The 27,385-nt window shown below is 46.0% G+C and overlaps 1 long non-coding RNA gene across 2 annotated transcripts; it reads right to left on the bottom strand.

Annotated features, from left to right (window-relative positions):
• Positions 1 to 24,781: 24,781 nt before the first annotated feature.
• Positions 24,782 to 26,386, bottom strand: LOC135968198 (uncharacterized). Of its 2 annotated transcripts, XR_012427396.1 has the most exons (3): positions 26,235 to 26,386; positions 25,706 to 25,818; positions 24,782 to 24,946 (listed from the first exon to the last, which is right to left on the bottom strand). It is a non-coding gene; the product is annotated as an uncharacterized lncRNA (long non-coding RNA). The 2 variants fall into 2 exon arrangements; XR_012427397.1 differs by lacking the exons at positions 25,706 to 25,818; positions 26,235 to 26,386 and adding an exon at positions 25,209 to 25,435.
• Between the last annotated feature and the right edge of the window lie 999 nt (positions 26,387 to 27,385).

The raw sequence follows: 27,385 nt of genomic DNA on the forward strand, positions 1-27,385 counted from the left end.
GGTGTGAACCCGGGAGGTGGAGGTTGCAGTGGGCCGAGATCACCCCATTGCACTCCAGCCCAGGCAGCAGTGCGAGACTCCATCTCAAAAAAAAAAAAAAAAAAAAAAGCCATCCATTGAGGATGAGGAAGAGCATGGCCTGGGAGGATCAGCTAACCTGGGCTACTTGCTGAGTAACCTGGAACAGCCACTCCACCAGATCTCTGAATCTCAGCTTCCTCCTTGGACAGAGGGAGACATTAATAGCACATCTCAAAGGGCCCTGTGGTTGCACAGGGAGAGTTTAAATTAGTGGAAAAGCTCTGGTTGGTATTTCTGTTGCTGCTTCTTCTATTATGATGATGAGTTAAATAGCATAGAACGATGACTTCATAATTATTTCCACATCAAGAATTCTATGATCTTGGAAATAGAAGCATTATATTCCCCCGGCCGCATGACCCCAGTTTTGGATGATTTACAATTGACTCTCTGGAGTAGAGCATGTGTGTTTGTCTTAGATATTAGAGATGTGTGTGTGTGCGTGTGTGGGCATGTGTGTGTGCGTGTGTGCATGTGTGTGCATGTGTGTTTGTCTTAGATATTAGAGATGTGTGTGTGCGTGTGTGTGTGCATGTGTGCGTGTGTGCGCATGTTTGTCTTAGATATTAGAGATGTGTGTGTGCACGTGTGTGCGTGTCTGCGTGTGTGTGCATGCATGTGTGTGTGCGTGTGTGTGCGTGTGTGCATGTGTGTGCATGTGTGTTTGTCTTAGACATTAGAGATGTGTGTGCGTGTGTGTATGCGTGTGTGTGCGTGTGTGCGTGTGTGCACGTGTTTGTGCACGTGTGTGCACGCGTGTGCGTGTGTGCACGTGTGTGTCTTAGATATTAGAGATGTGTGTGCACGTGTGTGCGTGTCTGCGTGTGTGTGCGTGCATGTGTGTGTGCGTGTGTGTACGTGTGTGCATGTGTGCGTGTGTGTGTGCGTGTGTGTGCGTGTGCGCGTGTGTGTGCGTGTGCGCGCGTGTGCGTGTGTGCATGTGTGCGTGTGTGTGTGCGTGTGTGTGCGTGTGTGTGCGTGCGTGTGTGTGCGTGTGTGCGTGTGTGTGTGCGTGTGTGCGCATGTGCACGTGTGTGCGTGTGTGCATGTGTGTGTGTGTGTTTGTATGTGACAGACACAGACAGAGACAAAGCATTTTTGCAGGTATACATATGCTAAAATGGTTGCTGAAGCAATCAGAAGAGTCCTGAGAGGAGAGGTCATCCAAGGAAGGCACTTCTTGAAACATAGATTTGAAAGTTGGAATGAGTTTTCTGTTTAAAATGATAAGAGGGTGCTCAGTCTGGCTGGAGGCCTGGTATTCTGGGGTGGAGAAGGCAGCTCTCTCCCGCATGGAGAAGACGCATGAATGTGCTGGCTGGATCGTAGCTGACTCCGAGACAGAGTATTGTGGGAAATAGACGATTATGTAGGGGAGAAGGAGTTAGAGAATGTTAGAAGTACGAGATAAAGGGTTGCAAATTGACTTTGAGAGGCAATTTGGTACCATGGCATATTTCTGAGCAGGGTAATAACATACTCAAAAGGAAAATAAGCAAGTTGTTTATATTTTGGGAACCACTGGGAAATGCTTAAAGTTTATAGATTCGATTCTAACCATACTAAAAATTTTCAACTCCTTAAGCTCAACAAATAATGACTGTTTGAACCTGAGAGTAGTCCTTAAAGGTAACTCTCTTTTTGTAGGAAATACTTTGTTTTGTTGCATACTCAGAAGTAGGTTGAACAGTGGAAAATAACATATTGCAGAGAATTTAAACAAAATGCTTGACTTGCCAGAGACTGCATCACAAATCAGAATTGCAACTTAATTTTTACCTAACAAGAACCAATTAGGGACTCCTCACAGAAGATAAGGAGGCAAACTGTGAAATTTGCAAAGGAGGCTCTTGGACAAGTAGCTGGGCTGGTAATTAGGATGCTTCACTGTTCCTCTGAGTCATTACCCACGGGAGTCTGTCCAGGAATTTTAAATCTTTGCCGGAGGTGCAGCAGAGGGGCAGGCGGACTATGATTTCTTTAGTAGCTTCTGTCTGACTTCATGGTTTTAAATGGGGGAATGATGGTCTAATTTACACTTTAAAAGCATCCCTTCCAATGCTGTGTGGAGAACAGACAGAGAGGCAGGACCAGGCATGCAGGACCAGAGGTGCCCTCTTGCTGCAGACAAAGCGTGTTGGTGGTTTGGTCCAGAGAGGTCACAGTGGAGATGTCAGAGACATGTGAACCAGAGCAACTGCATCTTAAATAGGAGCTGGGAAAAATGAGGCCGAAATCTACTGGGCTGCTTTCCCAGATGGTTAAGGCATTCTAAGTCACGGGATGAGAAAGGAGGTCAGCACAAAATACAAGTTATAAAGACCTTGCTGATAAAACAACTTGCAGTAAAGAAGCTGGCTAAAATCCACCAAAACCGAAATGGCAAAGAGAGTGACCTCCGGTTGTCCTCACTGCTACACTCCCACCAGCGCCGTGACAGTTTACAAATGCCATGGCAATGTCAGGAAGTTACCCTATATGGTCTAAAAGGGGGAGACATTAAAAATCCACCCCTTGTTTAGTATATCACCGAGAAATAACCATAAAAATGGGCAAACAGCAGCCCTCGGGGCTGCTCTGTCTATGGAGTAGCCATTCTTTCATTCTTTTACTTTCTTAGTAAATTCGCTTTCACTTCCCAACTCGCCCTGAATTCTTTCTTGTGCAAGATCTAAGAAGCCTCTCTTGGGGTCTGGATTGGGACCCCTTTCCTGTAACAGAGATAATGAGAGAGGAAGAGATTTGGAAGGTACAACTGGTAAAACTTGTGGAAATGTTAGATCTGAAGTAGAAACAAGGAGGATGGTGGTACTACTTCTCAGGTGGGGAAGGCCGGAGGAGGGAAGTTCCTGAGTGAGAGAAAGTCAATGTTTTGCTTTGCATGTACAAAGATTGAAGATGCCCATTAGATATCCAAGCAGAGATGTCATATAATCTGCTGTTAAAGGCAGCCTCAGTGCTGAAGGTAAGTCATATATTGATGTTATTAAAAGACACAGGACCAAAACAGATCAACTAAGGAGAGTGTGTAGACAAAGAAGAGAGAGGGCTTTGGGCCAAGGCATGAAGTTTTTCAGCCTTTAAGGTTCAGAGAGAAGAGAATAAAGCAGCCAGAGTGATGAAGAAGGACAGTAGAGAGGTAGGAGGAGGCCGTGAGGGTAGCATCCTGGAGGCCAAGAGCATATGGCATCTCAAGAAGTTGTCACCAGCCTCTGTCACCACTAGTAGATCAAGTATAATGTGGGCAGACAGGTGATAACTGGATTTCACTACACAGAGGGTGCTGGTGACTGTAACAAGAGAGTTTGGGGATAGGAATGGCAAGGAAAGAAAACTGAATGGGGCTGGACGCAGTGGCTCATGCCTGTAATTCCAGCACTTTGGGAGGCCAAGGCAGGAGGATAGCTTGAGGCCAGGAGTTCAAAATCAGCCTAGGCAACAGAGTGAGACCCCCTCTGTACAAAAACTTTTTAAAAAAAATTAGCTGAGTGTAGTGGTGCATAATAGTCCCAGCTACTTGGGAGACGGAGGCAGAAGGATTGTTTGAGCCAGGAGGTCGAGGCTGCAGTGAACTGTCATTCAGCCACCGTACTCCAGCCTGGGTGACAGAGTGAGACCCTGTCAAAAACAAACAAAAACAAACACCTAAATAGAGTGGGTCAAGAAGAGCAGGGACTGGGGAATAATTTTATTTAAGCTAGATGATAGGCGCATGGGTGTTTATTATAACATTTTTATATGCCTTAAGATTTCATGATGAAATAGTTTGAAGACAAATAATGTATCACTTATTCTAAAACATTTTTAAAAAATATGTGGAATTCTAAGGGTTAAGATTAATTTAAAATGTATAATGTGAATTTTATATCAACCAGACAGTAAGAGGAGGAACAGAGGGAAAGAGGTAAAGTGGCAAGGAGGAGAGAGGAAGGGAGGCTGGGAGGTGAAGACGTGGGAAGAGCACTGTTGTCTACTCTGGCAGAAGAAAAATAAGTCTGGAGCCTGGGTGGGGAGGGCCACGAGTGATTTATTTATCTATTTACTTATTTACTTAAGAGATGAGGTCTTGCTCTATCGCCCAGGCTGGAGTGCAATGCTGAGATCATGGCTCGCTGTAACCTCGAACTCCTGGGCTCAAGGGATCCTCTTGCTTTGGCCTCCCAAAGTGCTGGGATTACAGGTATGAGCCACCTCACCTGGCCTGATTTTTTTAAAAAACATAAATGTGCAGAGGTGGTGCAGCTGGGATAAAGGAAAAGCGCATCGTTAAGAGTTTCAACACCCTTAATATATAACGAGGTGCTCTGCCTTGAAGCTTGTGCCAATTGCGACTCTCACCTGTAGAAAATCTGCATCTGTTTCGCGACTCACCGTTAACAGCCTTGAGTAAATGCTCTAAAACGATCGAAATAAGCCAAAAGAGGCAGGGAAGGAGAGGCACAGGAATTGAAAAGAGAGGAGGCGAATAGGAAGGCTGGAGTGGATGTATTAATGTAAGATAAAGTCCGTTTCAAAGTGAAATGAATCGTGAGCGACAAATAAGCACTGCATAATGAGGAAAGGATCAATTCAGCAGGAAGACATAGCAATCATAAACGTATATGCGTTCCATAACAGAGCTTCAAAATCCATGAGGCAAAAATGACAGAATTAAAGAGAGAGGTACACACTACCACCATCATAATTTGAGGTTTTAATATTCCTCTCTCAAACAGTGATAGAGTAACTGGACCAAAGTCCAGCAGAGATGCGGCCGATCTCAACAGCATGGTCAGCACCATGGCCTATGTGACATTTGCATCAATTGTGAAAGTGATGAGGATGGGTTCTGGCCCCCGTGGTACAGCCACAGCCTGGGCTGTGTTCTACAATCGCTGCTCCAGGACCTTGCACGGACTGCTTTCCCACTGGGTGCCTTGATTTTTCCATCTGTAAAGTAAAATGATAATGGTGCCGACATCATCTGTTTTAAAAAGTATTGTATGAGATGATGCATAAAAAGCAAGTCAGCATAACAGCTGACCTGTATTAAATGTTCAACATATGCTGTTTATTGCTGTAGAATCAGTTAGACAGCATTTGGTTACCTGGCAGAATCCTGTGGAAACACAGTCTTGCCCAAGCCTCACTCTGAGTTGCTTCCAAACTTTTTTGTGTTTCCTGCTGTTTCAGTTTCCCTTCCAATCCCAGGATGAGCTCATGATCCTTCCAGTATTTCAAAGCAGCCCTAGTGATACAGGAGTTGAAGGGAAATGATTTAGGCAAATAGTGAGGTAGGAGTGTCCTCAGTAAGGTTTTCTTTTTAATGAAAAGCAGTCCTCAAATCATTTCTTTTCTACCAAAGAGCAGCCTCTAAAATCAAGCTGCAGACATAGATAAGCAAGCTGGAAGCTTGCACAGGTGAATACTGGCAGCTGTGCCAATAGGAAAAGTCTACCTGGGGGGCAGGTATGTTCAACACAGAGGCTCCATCTTCCCTTTTCTTTGTCAACCACATGTACAATAAGGAACAGACAACGTGGTGCTGGCCCGGTAGAGAACCCATCTGCATAATAAAAGATTAAGGTGGGGTGGCCAGCTTCTTTGCACACTGTGTAAATAGCATATCTGGTCCAACCAGTCTTTGGGTCCTATGTAAATCAGACACTGCCTCTTCAAGGCAGTCTGTAAAACCCGGTGCACTTTGCCGTGGACCAGAAGTCCCACTTGGAGGCCCGTCTCTCTCTGCGAGAGAGAGAGCTATTGTCTTTTCTCTTTCTTTCGCCTGTTAAACCTCTGCTCTAAACTCACTTCTAGTGTGTCCACATCCTTGATTCCCTTCGCGTGACACAACGAACTTCTGGTATTTACCTCAGACAATGACGCTGCTTCACTAGGTGCCCGAGGCCAAACCTCAAAAATTCCAGTTTACCTACATTTACTGTCCCACACAGGAGGGCATGCAATTTTCACCTTTCCCACCCCTGCTTGGTTCTCATGGGCCTCAAAGGGGCCCTAAACTACAGCCCCGCTTTGAGACCCTTGGAGAATTTTCCAATGCCTTTAACAAAGGTGAGACGGCAGCTGTTCCCGGCACCACCTGGGATACCCGTCAAACCTGCATTTTCCACCTTTTGTGTTATTGGAACTTTAAAAATTAATACCTCTGTATGATTAATGCCTCTGTATGATTATTAATCTTGTCCTAGAATATATAAATTATAATTAAATGTAGTTAAGGGTCTTGCTCTTGAAAAGAAACTGAGATGAATGTTTGGTGAATGGAGGAATCCTCCTGTGTCGCAAATCTTTTCTCCCTAACTGGCACATTTGTATTTTCTCCCTAATTGGCACATTTGTATTTCTTTAGAGAAGAACAGTGAATAAAAGAGGTAAGTAAAGCAAAGTAAATTGCCCTTTTCAAGTCTGCCACCTGTCAACACCCCAGAAGAGCGTTTTCTTCCTATTGTAAGAATCAAGGCTCATAGGTATGTGCTAAAGGGTAATGAGGCAAGTTAAGATCTTCTGAAATACTGCTAGTGAAATTTAGCCCCTTGTCACCAAAGACTTACAAAAACCTAAAGCCATTTCCCTTCATTAAAAAACATGAGCAGTGAAACCTACTACATTGGCTTTCTGGAAACCAAAGAAAAGGACCTTGCTAAATTTCTGTCAGACAAACAATACCTTGTAGACCGACCTTCTTAAGTCAGATGGCGGCTTTAGGGGGTGAGCCTGGAACCTTTCTCTGAAGTGGTGGTGGGTAGAGAATAATGTAGGGAAACGGAAAGGTCCTAGCCCCCAAAAACCTCCCTACCCACTGGCTTGTGCCTTCTAGATCACATTCTAAGCTCCTGTACTTTGGAGATCTGAATTTCCCACACACACACTATGGGCTTCTTAAATGGAACTCTCAACAAACTGCAACAGAAAGATGGTTAATGAGTAAGGTGGAACTTATTAAAGAGAAAGAGGCATAATTACAGTTTGAAGACAGGTTTAAAAATTAAAGCCGATAGGTTGTAGTGGAAATAAAATAGACATTTTAAACATTTTAATTAAATTGTTTAAATTAAATTACTTCATTTCCATTTTAATTAACTTTAATTAACATAATGTGACATTATGAGCTTTAAAAAAAAGTTTTTCCCTGATTTCCTCGGGAAATGTGGCCTAAGGAGTATGATGGCACCACCTCTCCGGGTCCCGTGTGCTCCCACTGCCTGAGTCACGGTTCTCTCCAGCATCATTCTCCACCCCTCCAGACAGTGCTCTTGGAGGAAATGCATTCCATATATCGGGCCTCTCAATGATATCACGACAAAGGAACTGGCATAAATAAACTTTTGATGGTCTCATTGCGGTAACTTGAGCTTAAAAAGAAAATGACAACGTTAGTTCAGGTAAGGTCAGTTTTTGCAGACCTGTGAATTTGTAAGGATGCTTGGGAAAGAAAAGCTAATCTCAAATGTACCAAAAAGGAATGTGAATGTATTAGGGTGTGCCTACTTTTTATTGGTGTTAATAAGTAGAGGAATGTTAGTGTACACATGTGTGGGGTTCACTCTCTTAAGTTCATGTCTACTATGAAGCACAGATATGCGCTTGTTTCCTCTGTGTAAGACGAGAGCAAGGAGTAGAAGGGATTGAATTGCCCAGTGAAAGGAGGATCTGTGTGTAGAATAGGAAGGGCTGCTGGGCACGTGGAGTGGAGAGGAGGGGACAGGTGGAGACAGAAGGGAAGAGGTGGGGGCAGGTTGGGGACAGGAGGGGAGAAGTGGGGGCAGGAGGGAGGAGAGTGGAGAGGAGCGGTAGGAGGGAGAGGAGGGGAGAGGTCAGGGAGAGGAAGGGAGAGGTGGGGGAGAGGTGGGGAGAGAAGGGAAGACACGGGGGACAGGTTAAGGAAAGGAGGGGAGAGGTGGGGACAGGTTGGGGAGAGGAGGAGGGGAGAGGTGGGGGACAGGTTGGGGAGAGGAGGGGAGAGGTGTGGGATAGGTTGGGAAGAGGAGGAGGGGAGAGGTGGGGGACAGGTTGGGGAGAGGAGGGGAGAGGTGGGATAGAAGAGGGGAGAGGTAGGGGAGAGGAGGGGAGAGGTCCGGGAGAGGAAGGGAGAGGTGGGGAGAGAAGGGAAGAGGGGGGTACAGGCCGGGAGAGGAGGGGAGAGGTGGGGAGAGGGAGAGGAGTGGTGGAGGACCTGTGGGGAAGATACAGGGAGAGGCAGCGGAGAGGAGCAGGGGAGTTGGAGGGAGCTGGTGCAGGGGGAGGCACAGCCTCCAGGAGGATGCAGCACAGAGGCACCAGGTGAGCCTCCTGGTTGATGGACCAGCTGATTGTCTTAAGCAGAAAGTCATCGATGCAGACCGTCTCCTGGGAGAAAACCTTTCTAAGTTATCAGATTAATTGTAATGAGAGGTGAATCAGGCACAGGTTGAGGCATGAGTGCAGCTGAACCAAGCTTAGGGGCAAATCTTTCCTGGGAGAAAGCTCCAGATGCATAAGCTAACCCTCATGTAGAGCAGCCGCTGACCCAGGCCCCAGGGCTGGAGGGTCCCGTGGAGCCCCTGCAAGGCTGCCCCCTGGAGAGCCCAGCCCGGCCCTGGGGAGGATGGCTCGGAAGCAGGTGCCAGGGGGTCTTCCCGTGGCCCTGAGCTGAGGCTCAGCAGCCCAGGAGACCCCCCTGCTTTCCCACCCTGGGTCGCCTTCCTCTCCTTTCCTGTCTTGCTTCCCAGCCCTTCCTGGCGTTTTCTGGGATCACCTCCCCAATAGCCTAAGCCTCTGCTTCTGGAGGAGCTCACATGGAGGGCCTTGGCGACTGACAGGTGATGTTGAAGAGCAGGAGGGCGTCTGGCTCGGGCTTGAAGGGCATCGCCTGGCCCGTGTGCTTGGGAGCACTGCCCAAGGTGAACCTACCAGGCCCCAAGCAGGGCTGCTGTGTGCTGGCAGGGTCTCCTGATACCTGTGCCTGTGATGATCACAGTAGCATGATTAGGTCAGATGGACCGATGAAAGTGAGAGACAGAAGGCCTTCAAGTGAAGCTGTGGCAGTTCCTAGCCCAGAGCCCATGAAGAAGATGGTGATGGAGGCTCGCAGACCTCCTCATGAGGTCAGCCTCCCTGCAGGGGGATCAGTGCTGCGCCAGCCATCGCACCCCTGTCCAGTGGCCCCACCGGATGATAGCGTTTTCAGTGAGGCATTTTCCCTGGGTATCGGTCATGTGCAGGGGACAGAAAGGAGATTTATATGAAATTAAGAATAAGAATGGACAGAGCCCGATAAACTGAGACTGCCGCGTCGGGGCAAGCCCTTCATCTGAAGAACGTAAAGACGCTGGCCCCGCAGGGAACGGCCGCTCTCTGATGGGCATCGCGTTCCACTTCCCGCCTTCTAATTTTTCAGTCTTTTTATGACTCTCTGCCATCTGGTCTCAAAAGCTGAAGAACATTTGTGTACAGATGAGAATTTTCCTCCAGCGAGGCAGAACAGACAGCAGGCTGTAAATATTTTATACTTTCCAGGATCATTTTCTTTCAGAGTATTAAGAATTCATGCCAACATTTGAGAATGGATCGCGGGAGGAATGCCATGCTGAGTGGAACGCTTGCTGTGGACAAAGATGGAGAGAAAGAGCTCGAATACATTCAGAGCTGAGATTTCACAGCGCTGCCACAGCCTTTAATTAAATGTGGTCGACTCACCTACCCACTAACACACATTGTAACTGTCCCACACGGATTGCTTTTTTAGAAAAAACAATTTTTAAAAAACAATCTCCAACTTACAGGAAAATTGCAAGTGCAGTATAAAAACCTTTTTTTCCTGCATCACCTGGAAATAAACTGCTGATATGATCCTACATTACTTCCACATCCTTTAGTGTGTACTTTCTACAAACGAGGACATTCTCCTACTTGATGAGCCGAATTGGGCCTCCTCTGTGAAATTTATATGTTGAATGTTGAAGTTCTCCTCACTAGTACCTCAGAATGTGGCTGTATTTACAGATAGTGCCTTAAAGAAGAAATGAAGTAAAAATGAGATCATTAGGATGTGCCCTAACCTAATCTGATGGGTGTCCTTAAAATAAGGAGATTAGAAAACAGTCATGCAGAGAAGGCCGACCATGTGTGGCCACAGTAAGAAGACGGCTTTGGTTTTATAACCTAACAAAATTTATGGTACAGTAGAGAAGGGTAAATCGATCTTTGCTCCAAGGATATAGCCATCTGAACCGACAATTCTATGAGTTTTACAATTCTTAGGGCAAGTTTGTGTGACTTTTTTGCTGCCTTCAAGTATAAAAAGGTCTTGCTACCTTAAAATCCTTTTCTTGACTCTCCCAAACACTCCTGGGGTCTGTCCCTTCTGGTTCCTCCTGTTGGTTGCCTAACTTGTTGGGAAGGTGATCTTTCAACTGATGTGGATTTTCACCCACCATCCCTCATGACGCCGCTTCCTCTGTGCCATGAACGTGCCCCTTATGGTCTCCAGGAATGCCCCCTTTGTTCTTCAATTCTGGATGCCTCTGAAGCAGAAGCCACTGCTTTCCTGTCACTGCGCAATGCCACTCGTGTTTTGGTTTCTGTGTTAGTTGACTGTGGTTGCTGTAACACTTGATCGGGAGCTGGGTGGCTTAACACGGTAGACATTTATTCTCACTCAGTTCTGGAGGCCAGAAGTGCAAAATCAAGGGGTTGGCAGAGTGCTTCCCTCTGGAGGCTGCAGGCTGGGGGATCCTTCCTTGGTTCTTTCCAGTTTCTGTGGCTCCAGGCACCCTTGGTGTCCCTGGCTTGTGGCAGCATCGCTCCAGTCTCTGCCTTCATCTTCCTGTGGTTGTCTTTCATCCGTGTGTCCTTTTCTGTCTCTTCTAAGGATGCTCCTGTTGGATTTTGGGCCCCTCCAATGCAGTATGATCTCCTATCCGGCCTTACTTTGGTTACATCTGCAAAAACCCTATTTTCAATTAAGGTCACGTTCTGAGGTTTCAGGAGAACTTGAATTTGGTGGGGACAAGATTTGACTCACGGAAGCGTCTATGTGGAGGCTTGTGTCTGATGCTCCATGTATGTGGCCAGTGCTGGATTAGGGTGTCTGTCAGACTGTTGCTCTCGACCCAGTGTCACACCCTGAGTCATGCCCTTCTTCATGGCTTCCAGCACTGGATAGTCCAAGTACGTGTCTGAATGACACACAGTTCTCAGTCTCCAGTACTGAACCGCGCAGAACCCAGTACTGTCGGCCACTGGTCCCACACGCCAGCACACCTGACCCTGGAATCAGGCACGTCTAATGCAAACGTGTGTTCACTCTGTCCCTCCAGCCTCACCAGCCAAGCCCGTGTCCCAGCTTCTCCACTGTGTCAGAGGCCTCTTTCACTCTTGCAACTTCCAGGCTAAGCTTCTTAGTGTCATTTATGATGTGGCCACTTGAGAATTTACGGCAGTGAAAGAAACAGTGGGCCCTGTAATGGGCTGATTGAGAAAGGAAATCATGAGGAGACTTCCTTCTTAAGGTAGATTCCTTTTGGGTAAGTTATGAAGATAGCTCAGAGTTACTAAATAATGTATGCTTATAAATGATTATATTGTTCATAGCTTCAATTAAAAATAATTTTAATTTTTGCTACTCTTCAAGTATTTAAAAACGAAGACAAATGGCTATCACCAACTTGTAGGTATGTCAATTATAGAGGGTAAATAATAAGAAAGGAAGATAGATTTTTTTAGTGGTATTTAATAAAATAGAAGGGAAACGAAGGGCTTGCTTTTCCTTTAAAAGCAGTTAAATGCTGCATTGGTGGTGCTGAGATTCTCCTCAATTTCTCATTTTTACATTACTCTTTTGCATTTTGACATGGTGTGGGTCACATGTGTTAGGCTCTCCCTGAAAAATAACATTGAATTCTTGTTGTCACACATTTCCACTGTGTAGAAAAATGTGGCATTTAATTCTCAAAGTGCATTCTTAGTGAATGTGAATGGTTACTTTAGAGCAAGGGCTGGGTGACAGCGCCACAGCTCATGTTTATTGAGCCTTGAATATTCCAGAGATCATGCTGGGCTGGGGATGAATGTTTGCCTCTGACTCTGTCTCTGTATCACTGAGAGGTAAACTGATACTCAGAGGCTGAGCAAAATTATCCACGTCCCTCAACAAAGTCAGTGGCAGAATGAGGATTTCATTCCTGGGTCCATCTAGCTCTATAGCTATGCCCCTAACTACTTAACTATAACGATAGAAAACATTTTCAAATCATAGTGGAATACTACTGTGACTTTCAAAGTACTATTAAGATTTCTCAGGCCGGGCGCAGTGGCTCACGCCTGTAATCCCAGCACTTTGGGAGGCTGAGGCGGGCGGATCATGAGATCAGGAGATTGAGACCATCCTGGCTAACACGATGAAGCCCCGTCTCTACTAAAAAAAAGAAATACAAAAAAAAAAATTAGCTGGGCATGGTGATGGGCGCCTGTAGTCCCAGCTACTCGGGAGGCTGAGGCAGGAGAATGGCATGAACCCGGGAGGTGGAGCTTGCAGTGAGCCGAGAAAGCGCCACTGCACTCCAGCCTGGGCGACAGAGCGAGACTCCGTCTCAAAAAAAAAAAAAGATTTCTCAGAAGACTTCTTTCCTTAAAGAGTGGAAATGTAGGTTACCTAATAATTTCTACAACGTTCCTGCAACCATGCCTAGAAGAAAAGCCACACGGAGGTGACACCTTCCTCCCTCTGCCTCCTGGTTAGCTCAGCCCTCATGGTCTCAGGTCCAGCACCCTGGACAATGAGGTGAGGTCGGAGCTGTCTGACCTCTGGCTCCACTGTGCTTCAGAGACTGGGGAGCCGACGTTCTCTCACATGGGAAGCAATCAGAGGGAAAGACGAGAAAGGACTCTGACGAGGAAAACCATAATAATGAATAAAGGTGGAGGGGCAGACAATGATAATAAAAGTTATATGCAGAGTACACTGTATGAGAAAAGATTTCCAAGCATAAAGAAACGATTTCTCCTTTCGGTGATAAATCCAGAGCATAACTTTTAAAACGTAGTGAAACTCCATGACAAGGTTTTAAAACAGACATACAGAGTAGCTTTACTACTTCCCCAAATAGTTCTGCTCAATATAATTTCAAACAAGGTATTTGAATTAGATGTTTTCAAAATCCTTCAGAGCTAGGGATTTATTTCCTTTTTGCCATGGAAATTATTTTGACCCAAAGACAGAATCTAATTAAGCTAAACCGTTTAAGTACACTAAACAATTGAGTCTTCCTTTTCGTTCTGAAAATATGTTCAAATTTGAAGACTGGTCTCCTATAAATTGTAATGAACTCTGACTTCCTATGAATACTTTTTCATGTCATAATTTCTATAAAGAACTATAGACTGTTCCAAAGTCCATTTCAGGTAAGCGGAACAATCGCATCTGAGATTTCTCTAGGGCAATAATGTCAAAAGGAGTTCACAGCAGCCTCTATAAGGGGCATTAAGGTGAACAGAGACCCAAATTATATTTTGAATAAGAGATAATCTGCACTTTCAACCTTGAGCGAGTGGTGACTGTAGCTATAACAGACTGAATCCCTTCGGTTCCTCCTAACCAAGGCTCCTAATGTCTCCTCAGATATCACAGAGCTCCATATTCATGAATATCATCATCTCTGCCTTTATAGTTTTCAGGAGGAAAAAAAAGAAATGGCTCTGCGAATGGCAAGGTTGTTTGTAGTACTTTGTTAGTTACAGCCCACTCTATTCTCAGCACTTAGCTCGCAATGGCTTTTCCACACTCAGAGCACAGCAGAGGCTGAGCTGGAGGGAGGCAGCCTGGAAACCTTGCTGTCACCTTCGCTGGCCACTGTCCTCCGGCACACACGGAGCCCAGCAGAAGCGGCATTAAGGACATCTTTCTTTGCTCTCACCGGGTAGAGTCAAATCATTTACCTCTGCAGCAGGTTAAATGTCTTCCCAAAGCGGAGCCGCCTTCTGTGTGCCCATGTTTATTAAATTACCGCAGATGTCGTGTGAACAGATGGGCGCGCCCCTGAGAGGCGAGGCTGCGAGGGAGAGGGCCCTGCAGCGGGGGCTCTGGAGAAGGAGCTGCTCACTGGCAGCCCTGGCGGCATCTTTCCCATTCTCACCGCTGCATGTTTACTGAATCCTTGCAAAGGCCCTTGTCCCGAGAAAAAGGGCAGCAGAATTAGAGAGCCGGGACCAGCAGCAGGAAACCCTCAGAGAACAAAGTGGTGGCTGAAGTCATAAGATCCGAGCGTGGAGGTGTCCTCCTAGCCAGCTGTTCCCAATCACCGTGTGACTTGAGGAATTCACTAAAAATAATCAACTCTTGGGCCCTGTCATGGAGTAAAGGGTGCTCCCTCCCCATATGTCTGTGTCCTAATATCCAGACCCTGTGAACGTGAGCTTATTTGGAAAGGGTCTTTTGAGATGTAATTAAACAGATGATCTTGAGATGGGTCATCCTGGACTATGTGGGTGGGTCCTAAATCCAATGACAGTTGTCCTTAGAAGAGAGACGATGGTGAGACACCCAGAGAGAAGGCTCTGCAAGGAGGGAGGGAGGCCGAGATTGCAGGGAGGCACCAGAAGCTGGGAGAGGCAGGAGGGACTCTTCCCTGGAACCTGCAGAGTGAGCGCCGCCCTGAGGACACCTTGCTGTCAGACTTGTGTGCTCCGGACCCGCCAGCAATAAACCTCTTGTAAGCCAGGCTGTGGTTGGTTGTTTCAGCAGCTGCAGGAGAAAAATGCAGATCCTGGCCCGGGGCCTCCTGAAATGCAGTTTTAGGAAGCTCTAAAGTGCTTCTGAGGATCAGATAGACCAAGATATACCCTCCGTGTCACTGATCAGGATTAGAGGTTTTTGACGCCTGCTGCATATCAAATTACCTGGGAAGCTTTGAAATTACTCGAGATGTTCAGGGTGTACCTGCAGAAGTCCTGACTCAGGCGACCTGGGGCGGATGATTCTAATCACAGGACGTTTGAGACCCACGTCAGATGTTAACAAGCTAAGATGTGGATCTTCTTGTCCCTCGAGTGGAGGGGTTGGTTCCTGCTGACTCCACAGCTGCTGGTGCTGGAGGCCGCCACTGTCCTTTGCCTCCAGGGCACTGCCCACATTGCACTCTCCCATTTTCCTGCCCTTTCTCCACGGGCTTCCACCTTTTCTTTTAAACGGAGGCATTATTACAGAACACCCAGATCTTAGATATACGGCCTTGAGTTGTGGCAGCTGTGTGTATTTGTACAACTCCACGCGATGGCAGGATCTCCACCAAGGATCTTCCAAGGATTTCCACCCTGGAAGATCTCCTCCATTTAGTTCTCCCAGCCCACAAAGCAAACAACTTTACGACTTCTATCACTGCACATGACTTCTGTTTGTTCCCTTAAGGTGACAGTTTTTTTTTTCTGTTTTACGACTTCTTTATTTTGGCTTTCATCAATGGGCCCCTGACGTGCCTAGCTGTTGTTTTCTTGGTTTGTATATCTCACTGAGCTCCTTGGATTTGTGGGTTGTTGTTTTTCATCGAGTTTGGAATGGACTTTGGCCACAATGTCTTCAAGAATTGTTTTTTCTCCCCATTTTCGATTGATGCTCTCCTTCTGGGTCTCTGATTTTTTTGTCTTTAAAGTATCAATTCTGGCCTGGCACGGTGGATTACCCTTGTAATCCCAGCACTTTGGGTGGCCAAGGCGGATGGATCACTTGAGGCCAGGAGTTCAAGAGCAGCCTGGTCAACATAGTGAAACTCCGTCTCTATTAATAATATGGAAATTAGCCGGGCATGGTGGTGCATGCCTGTAGTCCCAGCTCTTTGGGAGGCTGAGGCAGGAGAATTGCTTGAACCTGGGAGGCGGAGGTTGCAGTGAGCCGAGATTGCACTTCTGCACTCTAGCCTGGGCAATACAGTGAGACTTTATCTCACACACACACAAAAAAAAACAGACAATAAATAAAGTATCAAAAGTATTAATTCTATGCTAAAAAGCCCCGAATCAGATGTCTCCATTCCTGTTCTTTCTTCTGAGTTCTAAGCTTGCTGCTGAATGCCAGTGGTCTGTGTGTGAGAAGTGTTTCAAATTCCCTAACTGAACTTGTAATTTTACTCCCCGCGCCCACCCCCCTTTCTGTGTTACCAGCTTCTATGACCACTTTGAGGCCATTATTCTCCTCACATATAAAGTTGTATGCATTAAGGCAGCACTTTCCAAATGCTGTTCCTTGTGGAATTGCTTCTTGAGGTGTGAATAAATATTCTCTGTGTGTGTATCTGTGTGTTTCTGTGAGAGGAAATTCTCTCTTCAAATAACTTTGAGACCACCTTCATCCTAACTCCCCACTTAGATATTGACTGTTACAAGTTTTTTCAGTGAACTTAGACATCCTGCAGTTGAGAAGTGTTTTTAACTTAAAAGTTAAAGTGTCATTTCATATTTTTAAAAAAATTATTTTACCATAAAATTGTTTCTTAAAAATAGGAAGTCTGATGAAATCCATGGAGCAAATTTTGGAAAATATTACCACAGGGCCATCTTTGGCTAACTTTTCTTCTTCATGTACATCTGGTCGGTTTCCAATCCTCCGCGTCCTACTTACCAACATCTCCCAATCCTGCTTCTGCCTCATGTCCCCATTCACTTCCGCAGCCTGGCCGTTAAGCTTCCGTCACCTCTCAGGCTGAGGGCATCCTCTCTGAGCTAGCTCCTCTCTTTTTAACTTCTCACCTTTTAAATCCAGTTTTCGCCAGGTGCAGTGGCTCACGTCTATAACCCTAGCACTTTGGAAGACCGAGGCAGGTGGATCACGAGGTCAGGAGTTCAAGACCAGCCTGACCAACATGGTGAAACCCCGTCTCTACTAAAAGTACAAAAATTAGCCAGATGTGGTGGTGGGTGCCTGTAATCCCAGCTACTCAGGAGACTGAGACAGGAGAATCGCTTGAACCCAGGAGGTGGAGGTTGCAGTGAGCTGAGATCACGCCACTGTGCTCTAGCCTGGGCGACAGAGTGAGACTCGGTCTCAAAAATAAATAAATAAATAAAATAAACCCAGTTTTTACTTGGCTGGCAGAGTGATCTTGAACACAAGTCAGTCTCTTAAAAACTTTCGATGGCTACCCATCACACAAGGAAGGAAACCCAGCCTCCTCAGCAAAGGATCAATTATTTGTCACGCTCAGCGTTTCCTCACCACCCCCGCCCCACACCCAAGGCTGTGGCACCCCAGTGGGAGCCCTCCATGAGGAAAAAGAAGCAGGAAGCCGGTTTCAGGCAGGGTGGAGTTACAGGCCGGGAGGCGAGGCTGGCAGTGTTACCTAGAGGAGCATCCTTGGGACCACAGAGCTGGGCGGGGAAGAGAGATGGAAGCACCCTCCGTAGACTGCAGCCCAAGCCAGTTGCTGACAGAAACAGTGTAGTGAGTGCAGCTGGGAGGATTGGGAGGACTGGGTGAGGAAGGGAGGAGGAACCAGGGAGGAGGACAGGGCTGACAGCGCCGAGCAGGAAGTGGACTTGGCCACAAGGAAAGGAGGGCTGGCATTGCCAGGCTTTCCCTTGAGCGGGTTCTGACCCTCTCCTCAGGATGCAGGAGGTGGTGGCCAGGTGGGACCTTCCTCACCCCATCCTCACTGCTTCCCTACAAGGTGCAGTGATGGCTTAGAGCCTGTTTCTGGGCCCCTGTGCACAGGAACACCTGAAGCCTTCCCCAGTCCTGCCCTTAGAATGAATTAGCTCCCTCTTCTCTGATCTCAGCGCTCGCCTTATTTTTGGCATGTTGTCCTGTGTTGTTGATATTTTTGTTCCCCCCATGGGAGCTCACCACAGGGCCAGGTGAGACCATTGGGATTTGCCCGGTGAGATCCTCCTCTTGCTCGCAGCGTCTTCCTGAGTGTGCAGCGTGTGCAGGTGCGGTGGGAAGATCCACACTACGGAGTTAGTACTTTCCCTGAGGAATAGATTGCACCCTTTCCTTCACTCCAGTCTTTCTTAGAACTTTACATGCAATTAATTCTCAGAAAGAATTACAAGATCAGCACTATCATTATCCCATTTATAGATAAGGCAGTAGGCAATTTACGGAGAAGTAAAGTAAATGATCTGTCACAGTGATAGAATTCAGACTTGATACAGTTAAAGCTGTCTGAATTCTGAGCCCAAATGCTCAATTGTGAAGCTGTATTGCTCAAGAGAAGAAAAGTTGATTGAGTCTCTGGACCTGCTTACTGCAAACAAAAAAAGTGAAAATATGAGGAGCTGGTCTGAGAATGAGATGGGGTCCTGGTATTAACATTAGAAAGATCGGGGAGGGGGTGGGGAGCTCTCTGTGGGCCTGAGCTGACCTGAGGAAAGGGCACCTTTCTCACTTGATGCTTCTCCCAATCCACGAGACTCCTCCTTACCTTTAATGATCCAGTGACACCTAAAAGGTTCACTTTGCTGATTTTAAACCAAGAAGAAAGGATATCAACACCTGTCGACATGGTTGTGTTTAGGGCCTGTTTAAGGCACTAGTCTTTATTATAGCTTTTATTACAGTCTGAGAGAATATGGAGATGAGGAAACAGAGGAGTGGGGACAGCAGAGAGAGGAGGGAGGGACATCAGAGAGACAGAGAAGCACGAGAGAAAGGGCACAAATGGCCAGGCATGGTGGCTCACGCCTGTAATCCCAGCACCTTGGGAGGCCAACGTAGATGGATCACCTCAGGTCAGGAGTTCAAGACCAGCCTGGCCAACATGGTGAAATCCCTTCTCTACTAAAAATACAAAAAATTTGCTGGGCATGGTGGTGGGTGCTTGTAATCCCAGTTACTTGGGAGGCTGAGGCAGGAGAATTGCTTGAACTCGAGAGGCAGAGGTTGCAGCGAGCCGAGATCGCACCATTGGACTTCAGCCTGAGCAATAAGAGTGAGACTCTGTTTCAAAAAATAAAAAAAGAAAAGAGAAAGGGCACAAACAAGGGCTGTAACCTGGGGACACTGAGGCTTGATGGGCTTCCAATGAGAGTTAGCCAGAAGCTGAGTCCCGCTGTTTCCTTGGGACATGAGCTTCTGTGTGGGGTCACCTGGATTTTGAAGCGTTTCATGTCGTTTAACTGCTGATCAGAACTCTCCACACACTGAAACACCAGTTCTTTTGTTGAGACTCTAGAAGTCTGTGGGTGCCCTTCGCACAGGAGAAATGCAAGCTGCCCCCTTGAAAAACATCCTCAGAGTTGCAACCACAGGGGCCAAGTCAAGAACACTTCAAAGACTGGATGCAATCCAGCCAAGAGGTTGGTTCGTCCCCTCAGCCAGCTCTCCCCTGTGCTACCAGAAGGAGAGCCTCGCAGAGCTGCGGCAGGCGGCGTTGGCATGGATGAGAAACTTCTACATGGGTCTTGGTGAATGCATTGGCATTCCTGGGTGAAATACATTAAAAATGAAATAAATCCACATTCATAACAAATAATGACACAGTCACCTTTGATAGGGTAAAAATGAACACTTTTGTAATCCTTTGATATGAAAAATAATGAGCCCATGAAGATTCAATTACATTATTTGCAGCTACTTGAAGCATATTCTTTTTATCTCATTTCTTGTATCTATAGGCTAAATACAAATCGATATCAATGCTGATGATGTTTAGCTTAATAAGTTTATGTCTTTTATCTGAATTATTCCTAAATAAAATTGACAGCAGTATTCACAGCTTATAACACAGAGCAGCCAGTGGCTTCCAGAAAAAGTATAGGTAATTCTCATCATCTTGTCAGAGACAAGGGGTCTGTTGGGTTCATCTAGAAATCAAGACATATTCCTTTAGAGGCTTCCCCATGGGCAGTAAGCTATTTGCCTCACTTGTCATTTATTTGTTGATAGCATTTACATGCTTTGAAACAATGCTGACAACTTTGCCTAAATAAGTGAACATTCCCATGTCCATTCTCAGGTGGCCAGAACAGTCAGTGGATGTGAGCAATACGTTCTCATAAATGTGACTCATGTTTGGACTAAGTATCATCATTGACCAGATCATTTTGTCCTTCTCCCCATTTGTCGTGCCACCCTCCCATGATGTTATAATACCCATCAAATAATCGTGACTGTCAGCAATAAATGCAGCAACTTACAGCAGCTGCAAGGAATGAAATCACGATTGTCCACGCGATGAATTTGACTTTTTCAACTAGGCTTAATTTTGGTATGCTTTTCCCCCCTTTTTATAAACTACTCAGATCTCAAGGTAATAAGCATGTAAAGTAAAACCTGTTAAACATCTTATGCTGTATTAACCATTCCTTTAACTGTTTTTAAACAAATTCTATGTTCATCACAAATTCCAGAAAAAGCAGAGAGTGTAGAAAAAGAGGAGAGAGAGGAACATTTTATAATTTTTAGGAGATGTCGGTATTATGTTTATAAACCAGAAAAGCACAGACTAATCTTTTCCTAGGCTGGATGAGAAATCTGGAAATAGGATATTGGTGGTATAAGGGGAAGAGTGCCTTAGGAAGGGTCTTGGGGAAATTTGGGGAGTACCTTTCTTCCAAGCTACACACAGCCAACTGTTGGTAGCACCGTATTCCACACAGTGAGAAGCATGGTGGGGCCAAGATGTCACTCTGGAAGGTCAACAGATAAGTGCAGAATATCTCATGCGAACGATTGAAAGCAAATGGTGACTCTGAGCTATGTAGGAGCTTCTCATGTAAATGGCTGCGCCACCTTCACTGCAGAATAAATGTGTTATCATGAAAACATTCTCTTCTAAACATGAACAAAATCTGTAGGGTCAAATCAATAGATTCCCATTAAAGCATTTACTGTGGTTCTAGTAACTATTTGATCAGAATATCCTTCTTTTTTGGCATTTTTGTTTTGTCGTATTATAAAGTAAGTGGTCTTACAAGGTGATTGTTCCATAACCATTTTTTTTTTTGTTTGTTTGTTTTGCTGCCTTATTCCACACCCTGAACAGCAGCATATGTGTTTCTCCTGCCAACCCTGCTCCTCATGGTGATTCAGCCTTCTAGAGGCATTAGATTTATGTTGCTAATGCAAGACCACGTTTGTGTGCAAAGGGACACATCCGCCATTTTTGCAGCCTTCGATCTCTCATGGCCGGCCCTCCAGGAATTTGGTAGCTTTCTCAGTCACTTTTTGAGTAACGCATTGCTTGGGTATTAGAACTATAGGTACTTATAAGGTTTAGATTTAATACTTTCTTTCCTGAGAACCTATTAACATTCAAATACTGTAGTAACTGGAGGTACAGGAGTTAAAATGATACCTTCTCTATGTACAATGTAAATGGAAGGCAAGAAACACACCGACAGTTACGGGGTAACCAGGTGCCAGCTACTGCTGAAGCTCCTTCCCTATGACCTCATATGGTCCTTACAAAATCCCTAAGAAGTAGGTATTATTGACCTCATTTAAGAGATGGGGAAACTGAAATGTAGGGAGGTAAAAAAAAAATAAACAAACAAAACAACAACAACAAAAAATCATGAAAGGCAACATTAGGTGATGTGTAAACACTCAGGATTTGAAAATCAGACGGGCCTGGGTTTCGACCCCGGTTCCAGGCCGTGTATGGTAAGATGACCTCGGGCCACACGCTGCTGTAGCAGATGCTTTTGGTTGCCTCCCAAGGGGTGATCTCCCACAAGGTGGGTCCATATTTCAATCCTGGAACCTGCGGATATTATCTTCTATGGTACAGCATGTGCTTAAGTTAAGGATCTTGAGAGGATACATTCGTCCTGGGTTATGTGGGTGGGTCCTAAATTCTAGGGCATGTATTTTTGTAAGACAGACGCACAGAAGAGAAGACAAGTACGGAGGAGATTATGATGTGAAGATGGAGGCAGAGACTGGGGTGATGCGGCCGCAAGCCTCGGAATGCCTGGAGCCACCACATGCTCCAAGAGGCAAGAAAGGACCCTCCCCTGGAACCTCCCTCGGGAGCTGGGTCCGGCTGACACTTTGGTTTTTGGACTTGTAACTTCCAGAGCTGTGAGATAACAAACTGTTGTCTTAAGCCACCCAGTTTGTAGAAATGTGTTATGGTAGCTGCAGAGAACGGACACACCCATTTCCCACCCGTTCCCAGCTTCTTTCTGGTCACTAGGTCCTCAGTGCTCTTCATGCATCCCTCCTCAGGGAAGCTGCTGTCCTCTCCAGCCCAGACGTAGTGTCTGACTAGCCTAAGACAACCATAGACGCCTTATTTTCATCACCCGTGAGGACTGAGGGCAGAGACACTTGGCAGTGTTCTAGCTCCTGACCCTTGGGGAGAGGCCAGATGACAGGGCTGGCTTCTGGAAAAGGTTTTATCAGTCAACCTAAGGGCAATCTAAGAAGGTGCCAGGTCAAAGTCAGGCAGGTCTGCAAAGTGGGGTCCCCAGAGCAACATGGAGCAAGACAAAGGGGATGCTGGGAAGAATTGGGGCTGGGTTGGTCTGGGGAAGCTGGTGGCAGTGGGAGAGGTGGAAGACTAATATGGTTTGGGTATTTGTCCCCCAAATCTCATGCTGCAATATAATCCCCAGAGTTGGAAGTGGGGTCTGGTGGGAGGTGTTTGGGTCATGGGGGTGGATACCGCATGGCTTGGTGTTGTCCTTGTGATAGTGAGTTCGGTTGTTTAAGTGTGTGGCACCTCCCATCCTCCTCTTGTTCCTGCTCCCGTCATGTGATACGATGGCTCCCCCCACACCTTCCACCATGAGTGAAAGCTCCCTGAGGCCTTCCCAGAAGCCGAGTAGATGCTGGCACCGTGCTTCCTATAAAGCCTGCAGAACCACGAGCCAATCAAACTCCTTTTCTTTATAAATTACCCAGTCTTAGGTATTTCTCTTCTTTTTTTTCGATTTTTATTTTCAGTTCAGGGGTACATGTGCAGGTTTGTTACACAGGTAAACTTGTGTCATGGGGGTTTGTTTTACAGATTATTTCATCACCCAGGGATTATGCTAGTACCCATTAGTTATTTTTCCTGATCCTCTCCCTCCTCCCACCCTCTGTGATAGGCCCCAGTATGTGTTGTTTATAGCAACACAAGAAGGGCCTAAAACAGGGGCTGACCCAGGACAATATCTCATCTGAGGGTCGGGGGCCGAGGGTGGGTGTCTAAGCAGGGTTGATCTGATGAGCTCCAAATGGAAGGAGCAACCAAGCATTTGAACCAGAACATTCATTCAAAGTAGACACAAATATGGGACTCTCAGCCCTCATAGTCCTGCACTGTGGCACCATCGTGATCCTTTTAAATAGATTCCAGCATGGAGGGTGAGGGTGAAGTTTTACTTGTCCTCCCATTTGTTATATGATAGATATTTTTTAGAAAATTCGATTATCATTCCTATAGACATATTACTTCCCAAATTTTTAAATAAATTAAATGGAGAGACCATAGAAAATCCCAAAAGGGCTTTCAATGGATGTTGATGAAAATAATGCTAAATATTATGTTAAAGTAAAGAGCTAACATTAGCTAGAGTATTTCTGAACAAGAAGAGTAGGGAAAGTAGATTTCTTTTACTAGGTATCAGTATCTACTATGAAGCTATGTAGTAAATAGATTAGGGCAATATTGGTATTAGCAAAAATTAACCAATAGAATGAAAGAGAGCCCAAAAACAGACCTATACACATACAGGATTTCAGTGTATGACAGACATAGATGTCAGTTCAGTAAATGCAGGTGGAATGCATGGTCATCCATACGGAAAACATAAAGTTGGATCACTGCTTCATACTCTTAAAAGAAAAATAATCAGCTCCAGATGAATTAAGGACTTAATATCAAAAACAAAACTTAAAATGGTTAATAGACAATGGAGATGAATATCCTTTCAATCTTGGTTTAGATTCCTTACATAAAAACTGGAGAAAGAGTACCTACATAAGACACATTACTTTTTACTTTTAAAGAAAAGATACTCTTGGTCTTGACTTTATTATTGTTAAAAACATTTGATCATCCAAAGATACCACAAATAAAGCAAAATAGCAAGTTTAAAACTTGGAGATAGTATTTTATGCACACAACCAGTGGAATATTACTATCAAATACATAAAAACCCTCTTACAGGTTAATAAGAAAATAGAGGCCAGGCACGATGGCTTATACCTGTAATTCCAACACTTTGGGAGGCCGAGGTGGGTGGATCACTTGAGGTCAGAAGTTTGAGACCAGCCTGGCTAATATAGTGAAACCCGTCTCTACTAAAAGTACAACAATTATCAGGGATTGGTAGTGGGCGCCTGTAATCCCAGCTACTCGGGAGGCAGAGGCAGGAGAATCGCTTGAGCCTGGGAAGAGGAGGTTGCAGTGAGCCCAGATCATGCCACTGCACTCTAGCCTGGGCAACAGAGTAAGACTTGGTCTCAAAAAAACAAAAAAAACACACAAACAAAAAAGAAAATAGAAAAATACCAATAAAAGCACATGCAAAAGACATGAACAGGCATTTATCCAGAAGAAGGACCACATAAACCATATAAAAATGTTCATTAATGATTAGTGAATGGCAGTCAAGACCACAAAGAGATACCTTTTACACCATGTGGCTGGCAAATATGAACAAGACTGACAGTCACAGGGCAAGGCAGGATGCGACGCCACAGGGTTTCTTACAATGCACGGCTGGAAGTCGTGTTGTTATAATCACTTACAACTTCTTAAAGCTGGCTGCCGTAACAGAATACCACAGGCTCGGGGGCTTAAACAACAGACGTTTATTTTCCCACAGTCCTGGAGGCTGAAAGTCCAAGATCAAGGTGTCAGCACGGTGGGTTTCTCCTGAGATCTCTCCTCGGCTTGCAGATGTCCACCTTCTCGCAGTGGCCTCACATACTCTTTCCTCTGCGAATGCCTCGCTGGTGTCTCTGTGGGCCCGGATTTCCTCGTTAGAAGGACAAATCAGAGTGGATGGGGGCCCTCCACCCCCGAAAGGCCTCATTTTAACTTAATCACCCCTTTAAAAGCCGTATCCTCAAATTCGGCTACATTCAGAGGTGCTGGGGTTGGGAGGCTTCATCACAGGGGTTTTGGAGGCCAGAGGGAGACATAGTTCAGTCTGTAACAGGGGGCGTCAGCCTCTGCTACCCTTAGCTTTCCCATCGCTTCTTTCCGTGGTTCTGTCCTTACTTCCTTTCTGGCCTGTCCATCCGTCCAGCCGTCTACGATCTGTGCATCTCGCCTGTCCATCCCTGTCATCCACCTGTCCCTCCTCTCCCGTGCAGGCTCCTCTTCTTCTCCTTGGCCCTCGGCGTCACTGTCCCTCAGCTTTCAGCCTGCTTTGCTCTCCTTCCTCATCTCACATTAGGGAGAGTCATTACCATTCACTCTCCCTAGTCACATTCTGAACAAAAGGCATTCCAGGAAACAAAGCATCCGGCTGCCACTGCACAGCGACAGTGACATTCTGCTTAGGTGCAATCCAGCTTCCCCGTTTCCTAGCTCTGTGACCAGCCTGTGCATCAGTTACTTCATAGGTAAAGCTGGACTGCTGGCAGTAGCTAGGAGTTGTCAGGAATGTGAAACCGGCTGATACTTGTGTGGTACTTAGAACAATGACTGGCATGTTGTGAGGGTTACATGGGAGTTTGTTAAATAAATACATAAAACCGCGAGAAACTCCTTACCTCATGTTTAACTAGCAAGTTCGTTTCAACCGTAGGGCTTCAACGGAAGAGTGCCAGCTGCTTCCTTGTGCAGCACTGAGTGCTGTGTTCTCCAGGTCCGTGCTCAATCAGTACTTGTTAATTTGGTAACAAATTACGAGATTTGTTTAAAATGCGCTTATACTCTATTAATTATCACTGATACAGAAATAAGTTGTAAGTGTGAAGACAACTATTCCACTTGGCTCATGGTTCTTTTGCGCAGTTTCTAATAAGATAAAAAAGAAAACAATCTTTCAAAAGAGCCTGGGTGGGGAGTGTGGAGAGGCAACCTTGCTGCAACAGGGATGAATTGCAGGGGCTCGGGCGGCCTCCAGCCCCGCTGCCCGTGAGTTTATCCTTAAGCTCATTGATCTCATAGCTTGAGCCGAGGCGAGCACTGCCTGTTTCTGCTTTGGGTCTAGCTTGGCACCCTGATCTCATGGCAACACTCACACTTCTCTAGGCAGTGGCAGAAAGAGAGGAGCTGCTCCTCGTGCCGCAGGCTCACCTTGCCAGTTCCTTTCTGTCCGTCTCTCTGTCAGCATCCCCTGTGTCCCAGCAGCTGCTCACCCCTCCTAACCACAGCCAGGGCGAGGGCAATGGTAGCAGCCACCCCTTCCGGCCTCTGCTCTGCTCTTTCAGGGCCAGCGACCTCTGTCTGGCCTTGGGCCCGTACTCGCGCCTCCAGCAGGCAGAGGCTGGCTGCCCGCCACCTCAGCTCCTCCAGATCTGTCAGGCCTGCGGCTCCACCCCTCACTTTCAAGGGCAGAAAAGGGCCTGGATTTTTCTGAGGTCTGGAAGGGACAAGATTGAGGATGCTAACACTGAACATGGAGGATCCCTGCATGCTGGATCTCTGAAGATGAGGCTCCCATCCAATCAGTGGGAGGCACTACGGTCTCGAACCAGGTCACAGAAATCTTTGCGCCTGATCTGATATCTGATTCCTAGGAAGAGAAGCCCACCTTCTGTAGAGGGGGCAGGAGGATGAAAGGACACTTTCTGTTTTGTCTCATAAATGGAGGTATATTTAGCGTACTTAGACTAGCATTATGGCAGAGGAATGGATGGAAATTACAGAAATTTTGAAAGAATCATAGGAGTCAAAGACTAATTGGCAATACATGTTTAAAAATACAGAGGGTTTAAAGAACAATCTAGGATCTTAAGCCTGGGGAGGGAAGGAGTGGATGGCAATGGTGACTGCGGGCTATGGAAATCAGTAAGAACCTGGGGGAGCTGGAGCTGGTTGTAGGGGGATGGTGAGTGCAGAGCTGGGTGTGTGGAAGCTGAGGTGACGGCAGGACTTGTCACATGGAGACTGAACCTGCCCAGCTGCAGCAGGCAATGCTCAGAAAGCTCGAGGCTGGAGATGCAGATTTGGGTGTTACCCCAAAAACATGGCAACAGAAACTGCGACAGCCAAGAGTCAGTCACATGAGGCAGAGTTCACCTGGATGATGGTCGGTTATGGATACGGCCCCACGCTGTCATATCTGCAACCAGTACCTTTCCAAGAAACAGCACAGAAACAAATAGAACTAAGTATTCCAAGGGCTATATTTATGATTACCAAGCCTTAGTTTTCTGCAAATTTGGAATTCATGTATTTATTTATATATTTATTTATTATGTGGTGCCTTAGGGTTCTCCAGAGAA

The sequence above is a fragment of the Macaca fascicularis genome, chromosome 18 (assembly GCF_037993035.2).
Source record: "Macaca fascicularis isolate 582-1 chromosome 18, T2T-MFA8v1.1".
In the NCBI taxonomy this organism is placed as follows: domain Eukaryota; kingdom Metazoa; phylum Chordata; class Mammalia; order Primates; family Cercopithecidae; genus Macaca; species Macaca fascicularis.